The sequence below is a fragment of the Phyllobates terribilis genome, unplaced genomic scaffold, assembly GCF_046119375.1.
Source record: "Phyllobates terribilis strain yellow unplaced genomic scaffold, ASM4611937v1 Scaffold_11__3_contigs__length_659146591, whole genome shotgun sequence".
NCBI classification, from domain to species: domain Eukaryota; kingdom Metazoa; phylum Chordata; class Amphibia; order Anura; family Dendrobatidae; genus Phyllobates; species Phyllobates terribilis.
Window position 1 is genome coordinate 532,506,414 of NW_027362771.1, and position 20,617 is coordinate 532,527,030.

Here is a 20,617-nt window from a genome sequence, read left to right on the forward strand (position 1 = left end):
GACATAAAAAGGAACGACTGATCTTTGCCAAAGAGTACCTTGACAAACCACAATCCTTCTGGGAAAATAATCTGTGGACAGATGAAACAAAAATAGAGCTTTCTGGCAAAGGAACAGTTTGTTTACAGACGACACAATGAATCTTATAAGGAAAAGAACACCTTACCCACAGTTAAGCATGGTGGAGGATCCATAATGCTGTGGGGTTTCTTTGCTACGTTAGGTACTGGAGGCCTTGATCGTACCACAGGAATCATGAAATCAGAGAATTATCATGAGATTTTAGAGTGAAATGTCCTACCCAGTGTAAGAAAACTTGGTTTGAGTCAAAGATCATGGGTCCTCCAGCAAGACAATGACCCAAAGCACACATCCAAAAGTACACAGAAATGGTTGAAAAGTTTAAAAAGAAAAAAATGGACTGTTTTAAAATGGTCAGCAATGAGTCCTGACTTCAATCCCATTGAAAATCTTTGGGGTGAGCTGAAATCTGTCATTGGGAAAAAGAACCCTGCAAACATTCAAGAGCTTGAACAAGCTGCAAAGGAAGAGTGGGAGAAAATTCCAGCTGAGAAGTGCAAGAAGCTTATAGATGGCTACAAGAAATGTTTGGAGGCTGTCAGCAATGCCAAAGTGCGTACAACCAAGTATTAATTAGGGGTGCCTTTATTGCTGCACATGCTGTTTATTCTGTTTCTTCTTTGAAATTGCAACATGGAAGTTAAAAAACAATGCTTTATTGTTGTATTACTTTGGACCACTAATTAAAAAATCCCGAGGCTATAACTTTGGTACAAAGCCTGTTTTCACCTTCCTGACCAGGCCAATTTTTTTCAATTCTGAGCAGTCTCACTTTATGAGGTAATAACTCTGGAACGCTTAAACAGATCGCACTGATTCTGAGACTGTTTTTTTCGTGACATATTAAACTTCATGATAGTGGTAGCATTTATTTGATATGACGTGTTTATTTGTGAAAAAATCAGAAATTTGGCAAAAATTTTGAAAATTTAGCAATTTTCATACTTTTAACTTTTATGCCCTTAAATCAGTTATGTCATACAAAATAGTTAATAAATAACATTTTCCACATGTCTACTTTACATCAGCGCAATTTTTGAAAAATATATTTTTTTTGTTAGGAACATAGAAGGGTTAAAAGTTGACCAGCGATTTCTCATTTTTTCAACAAAATTTACAAAACCATTTTTTTTAGGGAACATATCACCTTCGAAGTAAGTTTGAGGGGTCTATATGACAGAAATATACCCAAAAAGTGACACCATTCTGAAAACTGCACCCCCAAGGTGTGGTGAGCACCTTGAACTCCCAGGTGCTTCACAGAAGTTTATAAAGTTGAGCCGTGAAAATAAAAAAATCACATTTTTTTTTCGCAAGGGTAACAGGAGAAAATGCACCATAGTAGAAACCCCCCCACAAGTGACCCCATGTTGGAAACTAGACCCCTCAAGGAACTTATCTAGATGTGTGGTGAGCACCTTGAACTCCCAGGTGCTTCACAGAACTTTATAACGTTGAGCCGTGAAAATAAAAAAAATCACATTTTTCTGACAAAAATGTTCTTTTAGCCCCAATTTGTTTACTTTCACAAAGGTAACAGGAAAAAATGCACCATCCAATTTGTTGAGCAATTTCTCCTTAGTATGCCGATACCCAATATGTGGATGAAAAACTACTGTTTGGGCACACGGCAGGGCTCTGAAGGAAAGGGGCACCGATTGACTTTTTGAATTCAAAATTTGCTGTAATAATTAGCAGACACCATGTCGCATTTGGAGAGCCCCTGATGTGCATAAACAGTGGAAACCCACCACAAGTGACTCAATTTTGGAAACTAGACCCTCAAAAGAAATTATTGAGATGGGTGGTGAGCACCTTGAACCCCCAGGTGTTTTACAGAAGTTTATAACGTTGAGCCATGAAAATTAAAATATAAATTTTTTTTACAAAAATGTTAAATTATCGAGATGTGTGGTGAACACCTTGAACCCCCAGTTGCTTTACAGAAGTTGATAATGTTGAGCCGTGAAAATGAAAAAATATTTTTTTTTTGACAAAAATGTTATTTTATTCTCAATTTTTTTATTTTCACAACGGTAAAAGGAGAATATGTACCATACAATTTGTTGTGCATTTTCCCACAAATTTGTTGGGTGCACGACAGGGCTCAGAAAGGAAGGAGTGACGTTTTGGAATGCAGATTTTGGTGGAATGTTGTGTTTGGAGAGCCCCTGATGTGTCTAAACAGTGGAAACCCACCACAAGTGACCCCATTTTTTTAAACTAGACCCCCCTCAAGGAATGTATCTAGACATTTGTTGAGCTCCTTGAGCCTACAGGTGCTTCACAAAATTTTACAGCGTTGATCTGTGAAAATGAAAGCAATTTTTTTTTCACAAAAATGTTGTTTTAGCTCCAAATGTTTTAATTTTCACAAGGATAACAAGAGAAAATGGACCCCAAAATTAGTTGTGCAATTTCTTCTGAGTACGCCGATACTCCATATGTGGTTGAAAACTACTTTTGAGGCACAGTGCCAAGATCAGAAGACAAGAAGTGCCATATTGGAGTTCAGATTTTGCTGGACTGGGTTGAGGGTGACATGTCACATTTTTAGAGCCCCTGAGGTGCCAGAACAGCAAAATCCCCATAAGTGACCCCATTTTACAAACTACACCTCTCAATTAATTCATCTATGGGTGCAGTGATCATATTGACACCACAGATGTGTCACAGCTTTATATACCATTGGGCAGTGAAGAAAAAAAAATTACATTTTTATCACAAAAAAATTGTTTTAGCCACAGATTTTACATTTTCACACTGGGAAATGGGTAAAAATGGCAGCAGTTGTTGTGACCAGTACTTTGTATTACCCAGTACGGGAGAGCAGAATTTGCTGAATTTCTTCTGGTGGCCAAGGAGCCATAGCGCTTTTCCTGAGCTTTTGTATACCAGTAACATGGAAGCCCCCTATATTTCTATTGACAGATGACGGACCTGAGTGGGGGCTTTTTTTGTGGATTGAGTTGAAGCTTTTATTGGGAACATTTTACATAACATTTTGGATCACACTTATCAGGCGCTTTTATGCTGAGCACTTACTTTGGGGTTTCCATCTAAATCTCGGAGTGACATGACAGATGAAACCCCTGAGGGATCCATTCACTATAATGAGGCAGCAGAGTTACTCTGGACTCTGTCTGACCTCTGTTCAGCGTTGTCCTTCTTTTCAGAAGTGCACCAAACTGTTTCCGACAGTACTTTTATGCATGCCTAAAATGATCAACACTGCCGGATTACAGCCTCATCTGCCTCATTATAAGGACTCTTCCACCAAAGGTTCCATCTGCATCACATATTTCAGAGATTTACACGGAAACCCCAGTGTAAGTTCTCAGTGCAGAGCGTAGGATAAATGTGAGCCGAGCAATACTGCGATCTTTGGGAGGGAGAATGAACAAATCAACAGCACGTGAAGAATTGGTTTTATTTATTTTTACACAGTTCCTCATGCGGTATAAGTGATTATATAACATTATTCTTCGGGTCGGTGCAATTACACTGATACTAGATTTATATTGGGTTTTTATGTTTGGAGGCTGTCACCCGTTAAAAGATGCTTTTTATTGCAAAAACAAGTTATTGCATCGCCATATTTAGATAGCTATAATTTTTCCATATTTTTGCCGACAGAGTCATGTAAGGGCTTGTTTTTTGGGGGGATAAGTTGACGTTTTTATTGGTACCATTTTCGAGCACATGACATTTTTTGATAGCTTTCTATTCCAATTTTTAGGAAGCAGAATGAACAAAAAACAGCAATACAGGAATTGTTTTTTTGATTTTTCTTTATGCCATTCTGCGAGTGGTAAAAATTTATAAGGCAGCTTTATTCTTTGGGTCAGTACAATTACAGTGATACCACATTTATATAGTTTTTGATGTTTTGGGACTTTTACACAATAAAAACAATTTTATAGAAAAAATATTTATTTTTGCATCGCTTTATTCTGAGAGCTATCACTTTTTTATTTTTCCGCTGACAGAGCTGTACAGTGACTTGTTTTTTGCGGGGCATGTTGGGAAGGGGCTAAGATTCTGTCTCTCACAGTTATAGTGTACCTACGATAAAAATTACAGACCTCTCCATTTTTTGTAGATGGGAAAACTTGCAAAATCGAAAGTGTATCAAATACTTATTCTCTCCACTGTATATAAAGTTATAAAAACTAAAAAGCCTGTAAGCAGAAGTAAAACTATTGAACACTGTGGAAGGACTTAGCATTCCTAAAACTTAGGACTAGTGTCCAAATGTGTAAATCACATCACTAGTGGTTAATGGGATTTCCAGATTTTTAGGAAAGTTGCATAAGACAAGGAAATGTAAAGAAAAATAATTATTCACCTATAAAATCTCTGCCTGTCCTGCAATGATGATATCATTTAGAATAATGCTGCAACCAACTGCTGAGGCCAGTGATTGACTACAGTGGTCATACAAATGATGTATGTGACAGCATTGCTGCAAGGCTTGTATAGTTTTAACATGTTATTTTTTTTTTCTTTTATATTTCTAATTTATACTTTTTGTTAAATTCTTTTAAATTATTTTTATTTAATATTCATATTTCTAATGCTCTGCAAGTTGTTCTCAACCTTCAAAAAGTTGATTAGCTCTTATATAAAGTAAAGCAAACTCCCTCAAAGTGGTCTTCAATGATTGATGACATAGTAGAGCATCCGTTCCGTTGCAATTGTGTGCGGACATTCGAGAACCTGTGATATTATTTGACAGTCCTTGGTGATATTACATCAACCATGTATTACAAAAGGAGCATTTGCGAACCAAATTAATAAAGTTTAGAGCCAGTGAAACCAACACTCTTCAAACGTTACTATTAATAAAAGAAGAAATTCTACCACAAAATATTAACTTGTTACAAAACATAGCATTATAGCAATATAGGTTAAAGTTATACGCATCTTATCATGTGGGGCCTCATTATATCTCTGGTTGCAGGGAACCTTTGTCCATTGTTTGCTTTGGAGTTTTAGAGCCCAAGATTGAAATCCGCCATAAAATCATCATAGTAACACGTCAAGAGATTTTATTGATTTGGTATCCATGATTGGTGATCTCTGTGATGAGAGGACAATGTTCATCGAATGATGTACGGTAATAGCTTAAAGGGAACAATTGTGTTGGAAAATGCTTTTTTTATTAAAATAAATCCATAATGATAAGCTAATCACATGGTATCCTGCTACTGGAATGACTCAGGGGTTGGGTACATCCAGTCTACAGACTGTTTACAGCGCACTATATCATTTGTTGCCACCTCCGAGCAGATCGATGGGGGCTGCAAAGAGTGAGCCGTTGACTCAGTTTTTCCTGTCCGCTGGCCCTTTAATTTTTCTGTAGTGTGCGTGTATGTAGCAGTCACTACTGAACACTGCCGCAGCATGCACGCGCTGGATTAAGCCTGACAGTGACCAGTGGCAGCATCGGGTCACTCTTTATTGGTGGGGTTAGTGCACTCTACTTTCCTATCCTGCTCCTGTCTCTGTGATGTGTATAGCAGTTACAATGTCTCTTATGTTAGATATACAGCAGTCTCAGTGTATCATATGTAATGTATACAGTAGTCTCAGTGTCTTTTATGTGATGTATATACAACAGAGTTTCAGTGTCTCCTATATGATGAATATACAGCAATCTCAGTGTCTCCTATGTGATGTATGTACAGCAGCCTCAGTGTATCCTATGTGATGTATAAATAGCAGTCTCAGTGTATCCAATGTGATGTATATACAGCAATCTCAGCGTGTCCTATGTGATGTGTTGTAAGATGGCTGCTGGGCACAAAGTGGATGGGAGATATGTATCACAGAGGTGGATGTCCTCTGTGATGTAAACCTGGAGTAGTGCTCTAGTACACGTAGTACTAAGATTGGTTAATCGGCCATGACAAGGCCGGGTTTAATGTGAGCAGCTGAAGAGTTGGGCGGGGCAGCTGCTCACCATATCTCCACCCCTGGATGTTTCACATTGTAAAATATGGCCTGCTTGTCCTACGCATGGTCTGTGTGTGAAGGTGTGCAGACCTCCAGGATTTTGTCCCTTTGCAAAAAGACTAAGAAGCTGGACTCTATCCCAAGCGGGCGAACCTGCACTATTGTATGGACTGTTTACTGTATGTTTCACTTTGTGCTGGACAAAGGCTGTATTTAAGTTTTTGTGGTGTAGGTTATGAGGACTGCAATAAACCAGCCAAACTTTTAAATAGAAGTGGTTCCTGTGATACCTGATCCCGCTCCCAAGTGAGTAGCTTTGTTACATGTATATACAGCATTCTGTGTATCCTATATGATTTATACACAGCAGTCTCAGTGTATCCTATGTGATGTATATAAAGTACAATCTCAGTGTCTCCAATGTGATGTATATACAGAAGCCTCAGTGTTTCCTATGTGATGTGTATATATAGCCTCTCTTTTACAACAAAGGATGTGTAACATTAAATGGCCTTCAATTGGGAAATATAACTCCAGAACCATGTTCTCTTCCCTACATTTACCTATCTGGGGTCTTGTTGAGGCTCTCCTGTTGGTAAATACCCTCCTGGACTGTGAAACCCTCTGAATAGCCCTCTATATTGACTTGGTGACTTACTTAGGCCCAATAAAGAGTTTAAAAACCTGAAATGATGCTGTACCTTTTGTCAAATAACTATAATGGTCTGGAAATCGGATATGAAAAGGAACCAATAAAATCAAAAGAACATATCTGTGTCAATTGGTGTGCTGCTTCATTTTATGACTTTACAGTATATATAGCAATCTCAGTGTATCCTATGTGATATATACAGCAGAGTCTCAGTTTATCCTATGTGATATATACAGCAGTTTTAGTGTCTCCTATGTCATAAACACAGCAGTCTCATTGTCTCCTATGTGATATACATAGCAGTTAAAGTGTATCCTATGTGATTTATACACAGATATCACTGTGACTCCAATGTCTTTTTTGCTTGTTTGTCATATGTGCTTTATTCTTCTTTTTACGATCTATTTTATGTGTATCTCTTTTTTTTGTTTGTCATTGTGGGCACAAATGTACTCTAGTCTCTGGTTTTACGTATTTCTGAAATTTTTTGACAGATTGTGTATCATTTTAGCAGAACATGCAACTTTTTGCTCTAAAAATGCTCAAGAAATACTAGAAACAAAAATAAAGAACATTTTTATTTTGTGGAAAATTCATGCTCCACATTTGTCATTTTGAGCAACTTGGTGCAAAAATCGTCAACGAGTACTACAAGACAAAAATAAAGTGATGAAAAAAATGTATGAATGGGCGCCATGGTTTTTCTAGGAAGCTGCCAGTTGTGTATGGCAGGGGAGGGGGACAAACAATATACTGATACAGGTGAGTACGTGGCTCAAGGAACTTACCGAATGCAAGACACTTGGATGCAATTTTCATCTAGGATTGGCAATTTATTCTGTATAAAAATGCTGGATCAGGTCAAGGCAGTTTGGCCTTAAAATATGACATTGCTTATTGTTTTAGCTTGGAACAACCTTGGTATTTGACCCCAATAACTGATGCCATCAGATTATCTCAGGGTGCAGAGCTCGGGAGCTGATAAGAGCAAATCCAAGGACTTCAGCAAGGAACTGAGCCAAGGTAATTCCTAGATCCTCCGCTACTACTAACTATACAACTTCTAATTAAGAATTAAATAAAGAAAAACGTGACAGCATGCTGAGCTGCTGATATACACGTGAAGCTACAATGTTTCTCATACTTAGAGATGTGTACACACAGTTGCATTAAAAAATTATTTAATCCCTATTGCAAGTTACAGTAGGTTTATTACCAAAATGAACAAACTTTTTGCAGTAAAGCAATGAAACTAGAACAATGTAAAATGTTCAACACAACAAATATAATGATAAGTGATTTCTCCAAATTTTAGACAAAATGCCACTTTACTGATTACTGCAGTCTTAGAATTATTTGATGACTTAGGGCAGGGGTGGGGAACCTTTTTTCTGCCAGGGGCGATTTGGATATTTAAAACCTCATGCGGGGCTCATACAAAATTGAAATTTATTCTACTAAATTTCGTCAAACTTTTAATTATCTCAACCCTAGTGTGATGCCTGTAAGTGCTTTTCTTCAGTGTGACATGTGATGTTGGGTGGCATTGATGATACTACTCACAACTGCTTTTCCTAATTTGAATGGGTCGGGAGCACAGTCGACTCTTTGCGATGATTTATGAAAAGAACTCAAAGCAGTAAGTTCTGAACACAAATTTACAATATATTACACTGCATGTCTAGTAGAAAATGTATCTCTGCTCATATAATATAGAACTCAAGCAGTGGGAGATCTGCTGTACACATCACATAGGAGACACCGAGACTGCAGTATATACATTGCATAGGAGATACTGGGGCTGCTGTTACAGTGGGGAAAAAATGTATTTAGTCAGCCACCAATTGTGCAAGTTCTCCCACTTAAAAAGATAAGAGAGGCCTGTAACTGACATCATAGGTAGACCTCAACTATGAGATACAAAATGAGAAAACAAATCCTGAAACTCACATTGTCTGATTTGGAAAGAAACTTTTTTCAAATTTTGGTGGAAAATAAGTATTTGGTCAATTACAAAAGTTCATCTCAATACTTTGTTATATATTCTTTGTTGGCAATGACAGAGGTCAAACGTTTTCTGTAAGTCTTCACAAGGTTGGCACACACTGTTGCTGGTATGTTGGTCCATTCCTCCATACAGATCTCCTCTAGAGTAGTGATGTTTTGGGGCTGTCGCTGGGCAACACGGACTTTCAACTCCCTCCAAAGGTTTTCTATAGGATTTAGATCTGGAGACTGGCTAGGCCACTCCAGGACTTTGAAATGCTTCTTACAAAGCCACTCCTTCATTGCCCTGGCGGTGTGCTTGGGATCATTGTCATGCTGAAAGACCCAGCCACGTTTCATCTTCAATGCCCTTGCTGATGGAAGGAGGTTTGCACTCAAAATCTCACGATACATGGCCCCATTCATTCTTTCATGCACACGACTCAGTCGTCCTGGTCCCTTGGCAGAGAAACAGCCTCAAAGCATGATGTTGCCACCCCCATGTTTCACAGTAGGTATGGTGTTCTTTGGATGCAATTCAGCCTTCTTTCTCCTCCAAATACGCTGAGTTGTGTTTCTACCAAACAGTTCTACTTTGGTTTCATCTGACCATATGACATTCTCCCAATACTCTTCTGGATCATCCAAATGCTCTCTAGCAAACTTCAGATGGGCCCGGACATGTAATGGCTTAAGCAGGGGGACACGTCTGGCACTGCAGGATCTGAGTCCCTGGCGGCGTAGTGTGTTACTGATGGTAGCCTGTGTAATGTCGGTCCCAGCTCTATGCAGGTCATTCACTAGGTCCCCCCGTGTGGTTCTGGGATTTTTGCTCACCGTTCTTGAGATCATTTTGACCCCTCGGGGTGAGATCTTGTGTGGCGCCCCAGATCGAGGGAGATTATCAGTGGTCTTGTATGTATTCCATTTTGTAATTATTGCTCCCACAGTTGATTTCTTCACACCAAGCTGATTACCTATTGCATATTCAGTCTTCCCAGCCTGGTGCAGGGCTACAGTTTTGTTTCTGGTGTCCTTCGACAGCTCTTTGGTCTTCACCATAGTGGAGTTTGGAGTATGACTGTTTGAGGTTGTGGACAGGTGTCTTTTATACTGATAACAAGTTCAAACAGGACTGAGGGCAGAGTGGAGGACAGAGGAGCCTCTTAAAGAAATGTTGCTTGTTTGTAATTGACTAAATACTTATTTTCGACCAAAATTTGAGAAAAATTTCTTTCCAAATCAGACAATGTGATTTTCAGGATTTGTTTTCTCATTTTGTATGTCATAGTTGAGGTCTACCTATGATGTCAATTACAGGCCTCTCTCATCTTTTTAAGTGGGAGAACTTGCACAATTGGTGGCTGACTAAATACTTTTTTTCCCCATTGTACATCACATAGGAGACACCAAGACTGCTGTATATACATCACATAGGAGACACTGGGACTGCAGCATATACATAACAAAGGAGACTCCAGAGCATATACATCATATAGGAGACACTGGGGCTGAAGTATATAAATCCCACAGATGCTGGGACTGCAACATATGCATTCCACAGAAAATGTTGGGGCTGGAGCAAATACTATACATCTCACAGTAACGTTGGGGCTGGAGCATATACAACATACAGGAGATGCTGGGGCTGAAGCATATACATCACAGGAGATACTGGGGCTGGAGCAAATACATCACACAGGAGACAATGGGGCTGGAGCATATACATAACAGGAGAGGCTGGGTCTGAAGCATATACATCACGCAGGAAACACTGGGGCTGGAGCATATACATCAAATGAGAATCTGGGGCTGAAGCATACACATTACACAGGAGATGCTGGGGTATATACATCACAGGAGACACTGGGGCTGGAGCATATGCATCACTGGGATGCTGGGGCTAGAGCATATACATCACACAGGAGACATTGGGACTATAGAATATACATTACATAGAAGACGCTGAGGCTGGAGCATAAATATCACAGGAGATGCTGGGGTCAGAGCATACACATCAAAGGAGACATTGGGGCTGCAGCACATACATCACAGTCGACGTTGGGGCTGGAGCATCATATAGACGCTGGAGCTGCTGTCTTCATAGGTGGAACTGGAGCATAGAGCACTCTGACTCTGTCTCTGTCCACAAAGTGCATCCTGAAACTAGTCAGTGACTGGAAATAATCCTGCCCGAGCACTGTGGTCCCTGGGAATCTCCAGGGCCGGAGAAAAGGGCATCGCGGGCCAGAAACGACCCACGGGCTAGATGTTTTCACCCCTGCCTTAGGGTATGTGCACATAGGATTTGCACCAGAAATTTCTGCACCAAAACTGCTGAACCAAATCACAGTAGTTTACAGTATAAGCAAAATGAATGAGATTTCTGAAATCTCATACACATGCTGCTTATTTTTTCGTTGTGGATTTGAAGTAGTTTAATATCAATTCCTTCAACGTTTCTGCTGCGTTTTTCACCATTCAAATGAAGAGGAAAAAAAACGCATCAAAAATACGTAAAAAATGCAAGTATTTTAGCAGCGTATTTCCTGCCAAGAGATGCTTTTTCAGTGCAGAAACTTCTGTTGCAAATACTGTGCACATGCTCTAAATGACGCATCTTTTTTTTACTTAGTTTGGGTGTTATGACCTGCTACAAACCTGCTACATAGCCAGCCACTGGCCTCTAGTTCACTAATATTCTTCAGTTTGTGTGTTGCACCAAAGATTTTTTTTTATGTGGTTCAATTCAATTAGCAAAAGGGCAGGTTATAACAGCCATTTACTAAGCTTTAGGCTTATCACTAAGGGGTTGAACAATTACAAGGCTGCTGTAGTCTATAAAAGTTGCATTTTGTGTTGAATTTGAAGAAACCAATTGTTATATTAGTTGAGCTGGGCTTTTTACGGTATATTGTTCTTTCTCAATTGATTTATTGCCTACAGATCCACAAAGTGTGTTGCAAAGAGTTTCAGAATCGGTGGAGTAAAAAACACAAATAAGATACATGACCCACAAATTTTCAAAGGCAATAATAGGTATAATAAGTATTTAAAGTATTTTGAATACAAATTATATAATTTGACAAAGAGAAAATACCACAGTAAAGTTTAAAAACATACAAACATTTGGTGAAAGAAGAATGGTTACTCAGTAAGTAAATGGACAATGTCCCTATATCAGTAAGTAAATGGACAATGTCCCTATATCATGCACGTAAATGACTAAGTATACATGAATGGAAGTATACATAGAAATTGTTCCACTTTGCATAACCGTGCTATAGATCTCATGAGAGATTATGTGTGCAAAAAATGCAAAATATGTGCAAAAAATGCTTAATAAAGTGTAATATCAGAGAGCTAGGTAAAATAAGTATCAGGAGTACTACATAAGTAATAGATGATAAACACCAGAATGATTGCAAATATAGGGAGATGACCCACTATACGTGTCAAAGCATAGAACAAAGCAATATCATATCAGTTACCAAAGTGCACAGCAGTAAGTAAACCCCAAAGTGGGACATATACATGTCAGTCCATCAGTATGAAGGTACAGAGAATGAGGGCCTTAAGATACTAACCATAAATCATATGCTCAATCCCGACGCGCGTTTCACCAGGGGCTTTCACAAGATATCCCTCTCGTGCACAGGGTTCCTGAGTGTGTTTTTAGGTTGAATTTATAAAGGTTGGAAAAAGAAATAAATACAATTAATGGCTATGAATTTAGTGGTTAGCACTGCAGCCTTGCAGGGCGGGCGTCCTGGATTCAAATCCCACCAAGGAAAACATCTGCAAGGAGTCTGTATGTTCTCCCCGTGTTTGCGTGGGTTTCCTCCGGGTTCTCCGGTTTCCTCCCACACTGCAAAGACCTACTGAGAGGGAATCTAGATTGTGAGCCCCGATGGGGACAGTGCTGTCTGTAAAGCGCTGTGGAATTAATGATGCTGTATAAGTGAGTAAAATAAATAAAAATGGATTCCTTTAACCTTGAAAAAATTATTCAAACATATATTAATGGTTGCCTTTAGTTAATAAAATTGCACTAAGTTTCAATCTGTATCATCATTCTTTTATTCATCTTCCAGACCAACCGTTATATGCAGTTTGCAGATTGAACTAAGTTTAAGATTTTTCTCTCTGGGAGTTTCCCTCCCAGTATACTAAATATTTCTTTTAAAGCGCTGAGCAAAATAAAGGACTTACAGACAGTGTGCAGCTGTAAAATGATAGAAACATTTAAATGTAGACTATTCTTCATTAAATACTCTTAATAGTCTCTCCCCTCTACAATAATGCCAAACATGTGGCCGCTTACTTCTTTTTAGGCACAGTGGGGCTCAGAAGGAGGGGGTATTTGGATTTGGGAGCACAGAATTCACTGGATTTTACTTGAGGGTGCAAAAGCCGTCGCTTTTCCGGAGTCTTTGTTCTACCAATAACGTGGGACCCCCTATAATTCCAGTGACAGATGATGGACCTGAGTGGGGGCTGGTTTTGTCCTGGATAATTTAGGGGTTTTATTGGTAACATTTTTGGGGTACATAATCACTTCCAGAATAAGGCTGGATCACAATCTTGTGTTCTACGTTGATCACTTACGTCAGGGTTTCCGTGTAAATCCCACAAAAATACGATTCAGACGAAACCCCCAATGGAACCACCCACCATAATGAAGCAGATGGAGATATTTTGGAGTCCGTTTGGTGTCCGTTCTGGTGGTGTCCATCTTTTTAAGCATGCACAGATTTGTGGTCGCCCACAATTGTGAGCTGAAAAGACAGCTAAAATGATGGGACGCCGCCGGAGCAGAGACCAGTCCAAAGGGACTCCATCTGCCTCATAAGTGAGTGGCTGCGTTGGAGGTTTTGTCTGAATCATGGTTTTGGGGAATATACATGGAAACCCCGACGTAAGCACTCAGCGGAGAGCGCAGGATAAATGTGACCCGAGCCTTATTCTGATTTTTGGGAGTTGAAATGAACATATAGACAGCAGTACAAGAATAGTCCTTATTTCTTATTTTGCGTGGTTCACTGTGCGATATAAGTGATAAGGCGGATTTATTCTGTGGGTCGGTGCGATTACAGCGATGCCAGATTGATATTGGTTTTTTTTTAGGCTTTGCTGCTACCACACAGTAAAAATGCTTTTTTATAAAAAGTTTTTTTTTTCGTCGCCGTATTCGGAGAGGTAGGCCCCTCATATCGGGGATAGGGGGCCTTTTCGAACGCCCGTGTTTCTATCTGGATCATTTCCTACAACCCTTAGCCTCATCCTTGCCTTCTTTTATTAGGGACTCCGCATACCTCCTACAACAACTGGATGGCCTGAATATGGCCTGAATATACCAGAGAATACACTGCTGGTTACTATGGATGTGGAGTCCTTATATTCAAATATTGGACACGACTTGGGTATAAATACTGTCTCCCATTTTTTGGATGTACACCCCACAGGTACGAGATCACATGATTCCTTTCTCTTGGATCTTTAGCGGATGGTATTACAAAATAATTATTTCTTGTTTGACCGTATATTCTATCGACAAGTGTCTGGAACCACGATGGGGGCGAGATGTGCCCCTGCCTACGCAAATCTCTTCTTGGGATGGTGGGAGGAGACAAAAGTACGAAAGATGAACCTTTTTTCAACAGCATGTTATAGGATGGTATCGTTATATTGACGACATCCTCATGCTGTGGTCAGGCCCTTTGGAGGAATGTTTGTTTTTTCTTCATTTGCTAAACGACAACCCTTGGAACATCATTTTAACATCTAACCATTCATACTCCTCTGTAGAATTCTTGGACCTCAAGATCACCTTGACTGGATCAACCCTCACCACGACTCTTTTCCGAAAACCTACGGCAACAAATAGTGTACTGCACTTCTCCAGCTTCCATCCCGACCATGTTAAAAAAGGTATACCTAAAGGACAATTTTTGAGGCTAAAAAGAAACTGTAGTTCATAACAAGACTTCAAGCTACAGGCTCGAGACCTAACACAAAGGTTCCTTGCCAGAGGCTATTCCGTAAGGTTATCTCTGCAGCATATCAATTCTCTAGAGATATAGACAGGAAAGAGACTTTTATACCAAAATGTCGGAAAAATCGGGGGACGGTCAATTTTATAACTACATACCACAATCAGTGGCAGGATGTCTACCACGTCGTTACCAAGAATTGGGGGATATTATCAGGAGAACCTAAGCTTTGTAATATCATCTCCACTAAACCAAGGGTGATTGCCTGGAGGGCCCGTAACTTGAAGGACTGCCTAGTAGCTAGCCACTTTAGATGTCCCACTTGTTCTTTAAATAGGGGCTTTAAATTGCGGGGTACCTATCCCTGTGGGGAATGTACGGTATGCCCATTCATGTGGGCTGCTGATAACATCTCTCTCCCTGTACTCCCTGAACAGTTACGCCTTCGGGAATACTGCAATTGTAAGACACGTAATCTTGTTTATGCGATCATCTGTGGCTGCCCCAAAATTTATGTAGGACAAACCACACAAGAACTGAGACGCCGGTTCCAGCAACATCTATCCACCATTAATACGGCCGAGAAGGACCGGGAGAAGGGCAAGACACTCACCTCGATTGCTGCACACTTTCTGGACTTTCATAAGGGCAGACCAAAGAATATCCGACTTGTGGGCTTGGAAACGGTTCGCAGGAACATCCGAAATATGGATATTGTACCAGAACTTTTACAACAAGAGTCCAAATGGATTTTCAGGCTGAACAGCTTAGCCCCAAATGGTATTAATGAGGAACTTCTTTTTACGGGGTTTTATAGATCAAGATAACCTCCATGCCTTTAGATTCCTGGGGGCATTATTATATTTCTCATTATATCCTGCGTATACATAATTCATAAGGTATGCCCCTTTTATATTTCGGCAACAATGGCTATTTCTCTTTTTGGATACTGGCGGTATTAATGACTGGTACCCCGCAATATGTATACTTGCTGACTTGTTTTCCGATAGGGCATATGTCTTTTTGCTATATGCTGTGGGTACAACCATGCAGTGATTTTTTTTAACCTCCTTTGATGAACATTATTTTCACGCTTTACGCTTTATGCGTGTCCCCTATATATATATGCCCATCTTCGTGATGTGGAATTTTTTGATTGCTTGAACTATTTCTACCAATATATCTGTATACATATGCACAATGGGTATAATAACAATAATAAAAATGTCAACAATACCATGAAGGGATACAACTCTCTGATACATTTCTTACTCTGTGTATGGTTGAGTGGATGGTATGGCCATACGTATGTGCGTGTTATCTCTGAACAACCTTACCCTCTATCTAAACTTTGGGTCCTGCAGATAGGGCCCACTATTCTCTTTACGACTGGTATTTGAACTATTCACTAAAAAATTCTGGTCTATATCTATTTTATTTGTTTATTATTACTTTTTGACACTACTGAATTAATATGCATTTATGTGTATATATATATATATATGTGTGTGTGTGTGTGTGTGTGTGTGTATATATATATATATATATATGTATATATTTTTTGATTGAGTGGCCAAATGGCATTATAATCTGTTTTGATAGCCATCAACTTTGGACGATTATGTGCATGCCTTAGTAATAATATGGGACTCATTTTGCTAGGAAGCTTCTTGTTAGGTTTCTATGCATGCAATTATTGAATTATTTATGTGCGCTCTAAACTATAGATATATACACATAGGTTACCGGGATTTTATGGAGTGTGTCTGGACTTATATGCCTGGACGCCCTCTTTGTAACCCATTGGATATTTAATCTCCATGGCGACGCCCTGAGGCTTGAATGGGGCGCGTGCACATTGAAACCAGGACGCGCTCCGTGCCCGCTTGACTGCCGGCGCGCAGGTTTCCAGGGAGATGACTGATGCACTCCAGAGAGAGCGCATGTGCATAGCGCACTCCCTCAAACAAACAACGCGCACGCGTGTATCATACCATGTGCTTCATGGTTGACCCGGAGCTGGCGTTGCTTCACTTCCCGGTCACTGGTTTGTGTTCCCTTGCTCTGCTCCACTGCTCATGTGTATGGGCACTATTGCGGCCGGTCAGACGGCAGCTCTCTCCAGCTGACAGTGTTTAAAGGTAATTACCTAATGATATATAAAGTATTTGACTGGATGAACTTTACCATTACTACTTTTCCCCTGATGAAGCCACCCTGGTAGTGGCGATACGCGTGTTTTTTTTTGGGTTTTTTCCCCCTCTCTTTACCTCTTCATGCATTTTTGCACACATTACATGCATGGCACTTTGGGCATTTTTTCTAGATAAGGCTCTTCATTTCCTCCTGATATGGTTGTGCCTACAGCATAATAGAATTTACCTATGTGAGTACTATTACCTATTTGAGTACTATTTCATATGTCCCCTGCTTTATCTTGCATTTTAAGCAGATGTTAGATATACTGTTATAATCATTCTTTGGAGTGTGCCAATTTGTATTTATCATGACTTTATGCTTGAGGTTTAGCCCACATAATATTGTGGTGGGCTTTGTTGTCACATTGAAGCCTTGTGCTTTTTAAATGTTTTTAATCATTGGTTTGTTTGTCCAGTTGTCTAGTTTAATAAAAGTATATGATAAAAATTTGGTGATCCCTGTCTATGCATACTCCTTTCTTCCCCCATATGACTTAAGTGCTTAGTATGTGACGGGTTGAACACCATAGTGTATTTCTATTATTATTCTTGTGGTGCCCTCTGCTTCTTCTTCTAATCGTATTCTGAGAGCTGTAACTTTTTTATTTTTGGGCAAACAGAGCTGCATGAGGGCTTATTTTTTGCGGGACCAGTTGCAGATTTTTTTTATACCATTTTGGGGCACATATTTTTTGATCCCTTTTTATTCAGATTTTTCAGACACAGAATGAACAAAAATCAGCAATTAAGTTATTGCTTTTATTTATTATTTTTTGCGCCGTTCACCGTACGGTAAAAATGATAAGACCCATTTATTCTTTGGGTCAGTACGATTACAGCGATACCAGATTTATATTGTTTTTTATGCTTTGCTATTTTTACACACTAAAAAAATATTTTACAAAATTTAATTTGTTTTTGCATTGTCATATTCTTAAAGCTGTAACTTTTCTTTATTTTTTTTTTGCCAAATGAGCCATATTAGGGCTTGTTTTTTGCAGGACGGTTTGGCGTTTTCATTTATACCATGGCTTTTTTACATATGACTTTTTCATCACTTTTAATTCACTTTTTTGTGCGTCAGTATGATGAAAAAGTGACATTTTTGGTGTGTTTTTCATTATTTTTTTTACGCCGTTCGCCATATGGAATAAATAATGTGTCAGTTTTATAGAGCGGGTAATTCTGGTCACGGTGACACCAATTACATGTACTTTTTTTGTTTATTTTTGTTTTATCACAAATGCTGCGTTTTCAGTGGCAAAACGACTGTGATTTGTGCGTGCTTTTCTTTTGTGTTGTTATACCTTTTTACATATTTTATTTGACTTTTTTTTACATAGTCCCACTGTAGGACACGTATCATTTTTATTTTGATTACTGGTCTCATACGCTGCATGAGACTGTCAATGAGTCTGTGAGACCTAGCTTATATACAAAATAGAAGATAAATCATGGTAACCATCGGAACCTGCGATTCTCATCACGGGGATCCAATGGTTACAAAGAGGGTCTTGAAACCTTGTAACTTGTAACCAATTGTAACCAATTAAATACTGCTGTCGCGTTTGACAGTGGTATTTAAGGAGTTAATCAGTTCCAATTAGTTACAAATCCGGCTGGGACCGATACTGCAGGGTGTCGGCTGTCATGTACAGCTGACACCCCCGGGAGGCACTGTAACTTTATTCCCGAGGGAATAAGGCCCCTTAACGACCGCTGGTTTAATGCATATGGGCGGTCGTTAAGGGGTTAATTAGCGAATTGCCTGGTCTTTATCTGTTTTTTACTTTTTTTCCCTCATGTTGTTTATTCTTTTCCATCACATCCGATCCATGCCCTGAGGGATGTCACCCCACACATTGACGATCTTTTTTGTGTAACACCCCTTTAGGGCTACCACGGTACACTGGGAGTTATGGGGGGTCTCACCTCTCTAGGGCGCAGTGCCTCCACCCGAATCTTGATTGGAGCTCTCTTTCTGGGACTGCAGAAGGACGGTTATCTTCTGCCAGGGGCTGATTCGGGAAGCCCCTGCCACAGCTCAGTACACACACAGGGAACAGGAGTAAAACCGCTTAACAGGTTTATTACTATGCAGCAGAATTAAGGTGGGTGTAAAGGAATAACATACAATACAAGTAACAGTGCTCTATAAAAGTCATATGCACATCACAATTTACTTCTACTCCGACGCTGCAAATATAACGTAGCAGGTTTTCCCTTTTTGTATTAACTCAGTCCAAACGTTGGGGCCCAGTTGCCGCGGATGTTGGCGCGCAAATTAGAACCGTTGGTGCACTTAGATGAATATTAATGTCAATAGTCTGGGTTGTAGTGTACTCACTGTAAATAGCGCTGGTAGAACCACAAGTCTCAGAAGGGCACTCACTGTGTGTCTCAAACAGTCAGATGGGTCTCTGGACACCAGCTGGGGGCGGCAGGATTCAGGCCTTTATACAGTGGGAGTGCCGGCAGAACTCTCCGAGTCCTTGATGTAACTTGCTTCAGAGGGTGACAGGACTGCGCTCTCTCCAGCAGTGCGGGTATCTCAGAGGGGGCCGCCACACTCTGCAGTGTAGAGGAATGCAGATCCACACCGCTCTGTCTTTCACTGCAAGCTGCCACGCTCCTTCTCCTCTGAACTTTCACTTTCACTTCCTGCCCAGCTCCCTCCCCCAAGTCCCTCCTCCTCCAATCCACTCTCTCTCCTTCTTTCCTTCCAGGCTGTGTCATCTGACTGAAACAAGGGTCCCTGGGAATTGTAGTCCACTGCAGCTCAGGGGAAAAACAGTTAATGTCTGTAGGTCCCTGTTTAACAGCAGCTGCAAAGCTCTTCTTAGTGGCTGTAAGTTTCAGTAAACCGGTAGCTGCCCTGACAGTTCCATGTGTAGGTGTTACATTTGAATTTTTTTTTAATACTTAAACTAGTGATGAGTGAGTGAGCAGCAAGATGTAAAATGCTCGAATGCTCGGTATTCAAATCGAGCAGGTCGGATGCTCGGATGGGCTTGAGTAACGAGTATAATGGAAATCAATAGGAAACCCTAGCAGGAGGGCAGAAAACTCACTGAAATGGATGGACACAGCATGGGGAAGACGCCTGGATGCATCTCTGACTCCCAGGTCGCTGCTGAGAACAATGTTGTCAGAGTATTACTCCACTTTTATAGATTGACAATAAACATACAAAATCGAAGATAAAAAAGATTTTACAAGAAAAAATGTTAGAAAATAGTTTATCCTATATAATGACTTGAATACAAGGCAAAATTAAAAAGAGAAAAAAAAAACCTCCTCCATCCCTTAATAGCCGGGCCATCTCTCACCGTATTTCCCCGTCGCCTATGACTACTGTAAATGACATAGTAGAGGGGGAAATAAAACTACACCCACCGGCAGTCACCGGTAAATGTGATTTTAACATTTTACTACCTTATCTGGGAATGTAGGGTGTGTGACATGGTCAAACACATCCTGTTTAATTTATGAAGGAGGCACCCTGAAACTCACAAAGACTATGCGGACAATGCAAGAACTGCCAAAAATTTGAAGGAAGAGGGACTCTGATACACCCTGTATTAGACGTAAAGGAGGGCCTCATACACCTTATGTTCAAATTGTTAGGTAGTGCAATTCTTAGACTCATAAAGCCTATGCACCAAGTGCAAGGGCTGCCAAAAATTAGAAGGAGGGACTGCAATACACCCTGGAAGACCTATAGAGAAGGGCCTCAGTAAACATTTTTC